Consider the following 8830-nt stretch of genomic DNA (forward strand, 5'->3'; position numbering starts at 1 on the left):
GATGAGGATCCTTTATGATTTGACTTTCCCTATTCAATCGCTGTTAACCCGTTCCCGGACTTTAGCGAGTAAGAATCAAAGGATTTAATAATGTCGTTGACATTATACGTAGGTCAGTCAACAAATAACTTACTTTTTCCTTTAATTTCTAAAAAAGACTATTGGCTTCTGTACAGTAACGCCGGGTAGCGCAGCGGTGCCTGACGAAAGCCTGCGCGTGACGTCATCAGTAGTTGTAAGATGGCCATCGGTATTCGTGCATGTGCTTGATATTTCCATGGTAAATATAGTTTATATAATTATTTGTAAGTGATTCAGCCTAAATAAAGGACAAACGTTAACACATTTCGCTATACGTTACCTGATGTGTGTGAGACCCAACAAAGACATTTAATTGTTACTAGATGATTGCATAGATGCAATATTGTTATTATAGGAGTAAGTGCTAACTTGATCTATTTGATATTATACGTTAGACACGAAGCATTAAATAACAAATGTGTCCAAGTTTGAGATATGTGTTGTTATATGATCCTTGTGGACAAATTCTATTGCCCAAATTTCAGTAGCAATAATGGGGAACTCATCTTACAATCGCGCTTATCACCATGTTATTTTCATGTTTGCTCGAATGAAGGAACACATTTTTTTTTACTTATTTAATTTGTATTTTACAATTTATCCAGCTGGACATTTGGTCAATTTTTTTAACTTTATTGTTAAATAACATGTGGATGACTACCTACCCTCACCTACGTATGATATCATCTTTGAATTTGTCTATTTTATTTCTTTAGTGAGGTCAATGACATGTTTTATGTTTAGTCTTCTTTTTATATGAGTTTTGTTTGCTTCAGCAGCCAGCTGGTTTGGATGTATCGCCATTCTTTCCTTGTATTTTTCTGCTTATCTGCCGATTTCTTTTTTGACCATTGGTATTTTTAGGTCTTTGCGTATATCCTCCTTTCTGACATACTATGGGGCGTTGACTATTGTTCTCAGTATCTTCGATTTTAGCGACTCCAATTTATTTATGTGACTCATTGCCGCTGTCCCCCATAGTGGCATTCCATACGTCTAAATTGGTTTTATTATCATTTTGTAAATTTTTAGTTTATTTTCCAGGCTGAGTTTACAGTTTTCAACTAGTTAGCCAATACATACATCTTGTTTTTACCTGTATTTTGTCTAGAAGTGATTTAGTGTATTGCTTCCATATAAGTTGTATGTCTAAATGGAGTCCTAGGTATATAACGTGCTTTGTTTGTGTTAAGTGTGTGCCATTCAATTAGATATTTGGTAGTTTCTGTTTTCATAGTGTAAATGTAATATGGTTGCATTTATTAGGGTTTGCTTTTGTTTGTTTACCTTGCAGTCACTTTTATATTTTTGTGATATGCTCTTGCAGTAATGTGATTGATGTGTATGGATTAGTGTGCCTAAGTAGTACAGCTGTGTCATCCGCGAATGTCAGTATTTTGCTGTTGGTAGTTGTTGGTTTATTGGCCATATACAGCATGTATAATATTGGTCCTAAGACACTTCCTTGCAGCATCTCTTGCCTTGAGTCTTAGTTTCAGAATATGTGTTATTTATTATTGCTACAAAGGTTCTGTTGCTTAGGTATGATTTGAGTAAGTGATAGATTTGTTCCAGGAAATGTTTTTTGATTATTTGTAAGAGGCTTTTATGGCTTTGCTTTCTTAATGTTCATGAAGTAAGCTGTACAGTATTGTTTCTTTTCTATTGTTAGTCAAATTTCATTGAGGAGCTTGCGCATTTGCTCTATTGTGGAGTGTTTGTTTCTGAATCCAAAGTGATGATCTGGTATTAATTTATCTTTTTCTATTGTTAGTTTTAGGCGGTTGTATATTATTTTCTCTAGTATTTTGGAAAACACAGGAAGTAATGATATTGGCCTGTAAGATGCAATTTGGTGTGGCTTGGTCTTTGCTTGGCTTAGGTAACATTGTGATCTGTACTGGTTTCCATAAATTATGGAAGTATTGAATTCTTAAAATTGCATTGAATGTTATTGTCTTTAATCGTATTGCTTTTGGGGGAAGATTTTTTAAGATTTTATTATTGATTAGGTTGATTCCTGGTGCTTTATTGTTTTTTGTTTTCTTGATTATAACTCTAATTTCTTGTGTTGCTGTAGTAGGTACGGAGTAGTGCTTGTCAGTTATGGTATTTTGCGCATCTATGTCTGAATGACATTTGGAGTTAATATTGTTAACATTATATGGAATAAATGTGTTACAAAGATGGTTGAGAACATTCTTCAGCTTGCTCTTTGTTGCTTCTGGCCCATGTGTTGTCTGTTTTTCTGATTGCTGGGTTTTATTGGTTTCTTTATATTGTTCGTGGCTTTCCATAGAGAGTAGTTGGCATTCTTGTGCGCAAAGAGTGTTTCTATGTATTTTGAGAATTCGTTATTATTATGATCTTTTATTTTACTTTTTATTTCCTTTGCAAGTTTGTTTAGATGATTTTTGTTTTCACGTGTTCTATGTTTTTGCTATTTTGCTTTTGCTTTCCTTTTTTATCTGGTTTTGTCAAGGATGTCTGTTGGAATTATTTTTGTTTGTCTGTTGTTTGGTTCATAATTAGTAGTTGCCCATGCTGCTTTTTGTAAAATTTCTGTCAGTGTTGTTACTGCCTGTTCGATGTGTTCCAGTGTTTAGTGGAACATTGCAGTTGATTTTGCTTTCGATTGGTTTTTTAAATGTTTATCATTTGGTGGTTTTATTGCAAAGCGACTCTGATTTGCTATAGAGTATTGGTTTGCTTGTGTATTCTATTATTACCAGTGTATGATCGGAGCTAAACTGAAGACTGGATGTTATCTTTAATGTGTTTAAGTTTAGTTCTTTTATAACTACACAATCAAGCAAATCAGGTATTTTGTTTAGATCTGTTGGCCAGTATATTGGTCTACCTGTGGATAATATGCTGAGATTACTAGTTCTAATATATTTTGCTAGTGTTCTAACTCAAGGTGTGTTAATTCTTGAGCCCCATAACGTGTGCTTTGCATTGAAGTCTCCTGCTGCAATATATTTGTCACCTAAGGATTGAAAATACTGTTCCCATTTTTGTAATGTCATTTTGCGTTGCGGTGGTGCATATACTGCTGACATCTGGAAGTAATTGCTGTTAGTTTGTATTGTAACGGTGGTTGCTTGAACGTGTTCTTGACTAATTTAACTATGTAAGTGGTGTTTGATATCGTTTCTTATTATCACTGCTGCCCTTCTGTGTGCTTTTTTCTGGTATCATAGATGGTGTAATATGGTATTTTCATATAGCTTTTTGGTGTGAAATTTGTTTCTGAAACAAGTAATATGTCAATATTATTGTTATACAGAAATGTTTAAGTTTTGAGGGCCCATTGTTGTAGACCATTGGTTCCAAGCTGCTATTTTCAGCGTGTCCATTTCTATTTTTTACTTAACATGTTTGTAATTAGTTGTAACATGACTGTAATTTGTTGTGTTTGTAGTCTGAGTACTGCATTTTGCTCACTTATCATTTTTGTTAGCATTTCAGTGTTTTTGATGGATTGCTTGAGCTGTTCTTTGATTTCTGTAGCATTGTTATTGTTGTTGTTTTAGTTTTGGTTGTTTGAGGGTCGAGTCTGGTTAGTTACATCCTCTTTCAATGAACTGAATATTTAAAATTTATAAATATTAAATATTTATTTTAATTTAACTTCGATATTTTAAGTAAATTATATATATATAATATTTTTAACTTAAAAAAAAAATAATAATATTTATATAAATAAACATAATAAATTAAATTAAAATCAATATATTCATGCTCTATTAATAAATTTAAAAAATTTTTATTTAAAATTAAACTAAAATAAATCTAATTTTTTAAATAAATTATAAACAATAATAACATATTTCTAAAATTTTTTATTTTTAATAAATATTTATATTAATATTTATATAATAAGCTAAGTTTAAGCTAATAGGCTCATGCCCTATCGATAAATTTTTAAAATTTTTATATAAAACCATATTTCTTACAAACAAACCAAAATAAATAAATAATTTTTAAATAAACTATAATCTAAACAATTATATCTTTTAAAATTTAGTTATTTCAAAAATATTTATTATCAACATTTATATAATAAGCTAAGTTTAAGCTAATAGGCTCATGCCCTATCGATAAATTTTTAAAATTTTTATATAAAACCATATTTCTTACAAACAAACCAAAATAAATAAATATTTTTTAAATAAACTATAATCTAAACAATTATATCTTTTAAAATTTAGTTATTTCAAAAATATTTATTATCAACATTTATATAATAAGCTAAGTTTAAGCTAATAGGCTCATGCCCTATCGATAAATTTTCAAAATTTTTATATAAAAATATATTAATTATTAAAAATTTTTATATTTAAAATAAATTTCATATTTTTTTAAAATTATAATTCACAAAAAAATTTATATAATAAATTAAATTTAAACTAATAAATTTATATTCTAAAATTTTATAAAAATTTCAATATTAAACTCTTTTATTTTCAATAAATAAATTAAATTAATATATTTTTATTTAAAAAATTAAATAAATTTAAAATCAATTTATAATTTAAATATTTAATTATATATATATATATAATAGGCTAAATTTAAGCTTATAGGTTCATACCCTGTCGATAAATTTAAAAAATTTTTATATAATTTAATTATTTTATAAAATTTAATTAAAATTATAAAATATATTTCCCTTAATTAAACTTAAAATTATATTTATTAATCTTCTAATTTTATTAAAATTTAAATTAACAAATTTAAACCTACCCCCCCCCCCCAAAAAAAATTAAATTTGTAAATTTAAAAATTCTATTTAATAAAATAATTTAAATTAAATTTATCTATTAATTAAAATTTAAATTAATAAATTAAATTTTTCTTTTAAATCTAATGTAATTTTAAATCTATTTATTAACTAAATTTTATTTTATAAATTTAAATTTATTTCTTCCCCAAAATTTAAATTCATAAATTTAAATAATATTTCTATTTTGAAATATAGTATAATTTCAAGTATTTCTATTAATTAAAATTTAAATTAATAAATTAAATTTCTCTTTCAAAATCTAATATAATTTCAAATCTATTTATTAACTAAATTTTAATTAATTTAAATTTATTCTCCCCAAAATTTAGGTTCGTGGGTTCAAATAATATTTCTATTTTGAAATATAGTATAATTTCAAATATTTCTATTAGTTAAAATTTAAATGAATAAATTAAATTTCTCTTTTAAAATCTAATATAATTTCAAATCCATTTATTAACTAAATTTTAATTAATTTAATATATAATATATATATAATATATAATATATAATATATAATATATATAAATATATAAAATATAGTGTGGGATGTCTTGTAGCCACTGTAGCTTTTCTGTATCTGAAATTTTCATAGCGCTTGTGCCTGGTATTATTTTATGCTTTTTGTGAGCTGTTGCTACCTTCCAGTTTTTATCTTGATAGCAGAGTTCGTCGTTGTAAGTGTTCTCCTCTTCCTTTTGCAATGTTTCCACTTCTTTTATAGCTGAACTTTCCTGTTCTTTATTGAGTGTTCATTTTCGGTTTAGCGTATTTGTAGCTTTGTTTAAGTAGTATATTCACCCTTATTTGCTATTTTGATTGGCAGCATTTGTTGCTTGCAGCTTTTACAATTTGGCATTTTGTTGACGTTTTAACCACCTAAATGTACTACTTGTCGCACTTTCACTGAAGCACAGTTCCTCGTGTCTGTTTAGCTCGACTGCTCGGGCAGAACTGTCGTGAAGGAACACATGGCTGGAAATTATTTCAATTAGTACGATAAAGCGAAAGATGCAATGTCAAAATGATGTCAGGAAACCGGACGTAAATTGTTTAAAGCTGCACTTTGTTGAATATAAGTTAAATATATGTACGTTGAATATCAGATTACGTTAATAATAAAATATTTTTTTTGTATATAAAATATCTTAATATATTTTTTCATATTCTTAAATAGAGGGAATAAATTAATTATTGACTACCATACGTGCAAGTATTGCACTAAAGTTTGGAATCATTTCTAGTATTTACCGTTTATGGAAGGGAAAAGAAATAAATGTAATTTAATTTTATTTGGTTTAATACATTTTTTTCTCGTTATGTTATTTCTATCGCATATTTTTATTGCTTTCATTATTTTTATATTTCATCTTTTTACTATATGTTCGCTTTTCATAGTATTCATAACTTCCGATTATTTAAATTGCATAAATATGAAGGTAAGTTAGGGACAAAAATGTAAGGCATCGTACTATTTTATCAATTTATATTTAATATATAACATAAATAAAGTTTATTCTATATACATATATAGTTTTACACTGTTATTGTTTATATAGTCCAGTCGATTAGACTAAAATATTGATATTTGACATAATTTATGAATATAAACTTATCTCAGAAAATGCAAATATTTAAGAAAGTTGGTGAAAGAAAATCAGAGGACATATCTTTAAAACAGGGAAGGTGCAAAAAATGTAGTAGCTTTGTTTAATTTTCAGTACTTTGTTGCATCTGTTATTATTTATCCGCCTTGGTAAAGATTTATATAAGTTCTTAATCGTTTTGAGGTGGTAAGTCGTGATAGGTGTGGAAGGAATACTCAGATGTTCAACAAAAAGTTTATTACTATTAACAATCAACCAGTCAACAATTTATACGATCCACACTTATGATTAACCATCGAGAGTTTACAATCGCGTTTCTCGGCTTGTGTTTGCTTCGCTATGATGCTGAACCTTTCCTGGGTATGACTCTGGACAGGAGATTAACCTGGAAACAACATATCCTAGACAAATCCAAACAACTCAGGGACAAACTCAAAAAATTTTATTGGCTCATTGGTCGTCGCTCCAACTTAAGCACGCAGAACAAAATTACGCTTTATAAGACCGTAATAAAACCTGTCTGGATCTACGGAATCCAACTATGGGGAACAGCAAGTAATTCCAACATTGAAGTACTCCAACGCTTCCAATCGAAAACGCTAAGATCCCTATTAAATGCACCCTGGTATGTTACCAACGAAACAATCCACCATGACCTCAAGATACCTATAGTCAAAGATGAAATACACAAGTCCAGAAGCAGTTATAACACAAGAGTCAACAACCACCACAACCCATTAGTCACCCAACTACTAGACACGACGGACCAGATCCGCAGACTAAAAAGAAAATACCCTCTAGATTAAATCCTTAGATTCTACTAGAACCAACAATATAAAAACTATTATAAACCATGTCACTGTATCACGCCAAATGAAGTTACTGAAAATTCTCAACGAGAATTGATTGTAAATATTCTAATAAATAAAAAAAAAAAAAATTAGGCACGTCGGCCTTACGCTTTGAAGCGCTTTGTGTCGCGAAGCCGTTGGAAAGTTCCGTGCTCGAGTGCCGCCACAGTTTCTTGAATCTATCGATGTCATTCATGTTCAAAGCATTGTTTTATCTCGTCGATAGTTAGAAATTGTCGGTCGTTGGCATATACCGCAAGATATCCCCAAATATTTTCGATAATGTTGAGAGCCAGAGATCTTGCTGAGTAGCTTCTTTATTTGCGAAAAATGTTTTTGCTACTTTGATCGTGTGAACGGAGGTATGGTCATGTTGAAATACGAAATTATTTCCAGCAATTCTTTACCCTCTTAACCCCTTGACCTATAACTACGAGCGAGACTCGTCGTAAGGGATTTGTGCCATAAGCGAAAACCACGAGTCTGACTCGTGGTAAAAAATTTGTGCCATAAACGGAACCCATGAGTCTGACTCGTGGTAAAAGATTTGTGCCATAAACGGAATCCACGAGTCTGACTCGTGGTAATTTACAAATTTTTGTAGCCCCTTTTGTAGCCCCTAAATATACATGTATACAAGTATACATTTTGCGGCAGTTCGGGCACACGGTTGAACAGATGAATGGCACTGCGCGCGACCGAACTTCTTGCTTACTATGACTCGCGTGATCGGCAGATAGCGTGTAGGCCGAGGGGTTAATTAAATTTGAATTTTTAATAATTGAGTATTATAGAATATGATGAGCATACTCAACATAGTTGAGTAAAAGGATTGCATTGCACTAAGAGGAACGTCGAGCAGCCGCTGTGCCTTTGAATACTACTATCGACACTTCAGCATCTGTGGAGCTATTTTGCTTTCTAATATGATGAAGAAATATGTGGTGCAACTTTTCTTAAGCGTTTCTTCAAGATAAAACTCTGCTTTATCGTGTGGTATGATTTCACTTGACGCTAGACTCTTATGTTTTAAAATAAATTGAAAAATATCTGAACATTGGTATAAAATTGGCATCCTTCCACTTTTAATCATAGTTTAAACATACATTCATAACGTATCGAAGACCGATAGCAGTGTATGCAGGAAAGTGTACAGTCTTCCGACGTAAACAGAAATTGAACAACTTTTACAACTATGCCACAAAATTTGTTTAAATCTGAAAACTACGAATTGTTTTCAAAATCTCCAGAAACTAGATTTGCCAGAGAAAAACGATCTGTAGATTTGGAATTAGTGCCAAAAACATTATGAAAACACTTAATAGCAATGGGAACATCGAGAAAAATTGAAATTTGTTGGACAGTATTATATTATATCTATACATGGCTAACAAATTGATTCTTCCATCTCAAGTATCTTACATTTGCACCCATTGCTTTTCAAAGAATTTTTTGATCGGCATGTTCTGTATACAAGAATATCATCATTTAAAGATTAATGT

The 8830-nt window shown here is 29.8% G+C and overlaps 1 long non-coding RNA gene across 1 annotated transcript; it reads left to right on the forward strand.

Moving 5' to 3' along the window:
- Positions 1-220: 220 nt before the first annotated feature.
- On the forward strand, positions 221-7248 carry LOC126922439 (uncharacterized). Its single transcript, XR_007712757.1, has 2 exons — positions 221-438; positions 5806-7248. It is a non-coding gene; the product is annotated as an uncharacterized LOC126922439 (long non-coding RNA).
- The last annotated feature ends 1582 nt before the right edge of the window (positions 7249-8830 follow it).

Source organism: Bombus affinis, chromosome 12, assembly GCF_024516045.1.
Source record: "Bombus affinis isolate iyBomAffi1 chromosome 12, iyBomAffi1.2, whole genome shotgun sequence".
NCBI lineage: Eukaryota > Metazoa > Arthropoda > Insecta > Hymenoptera > Apidae > Bombus > Bombus affinis.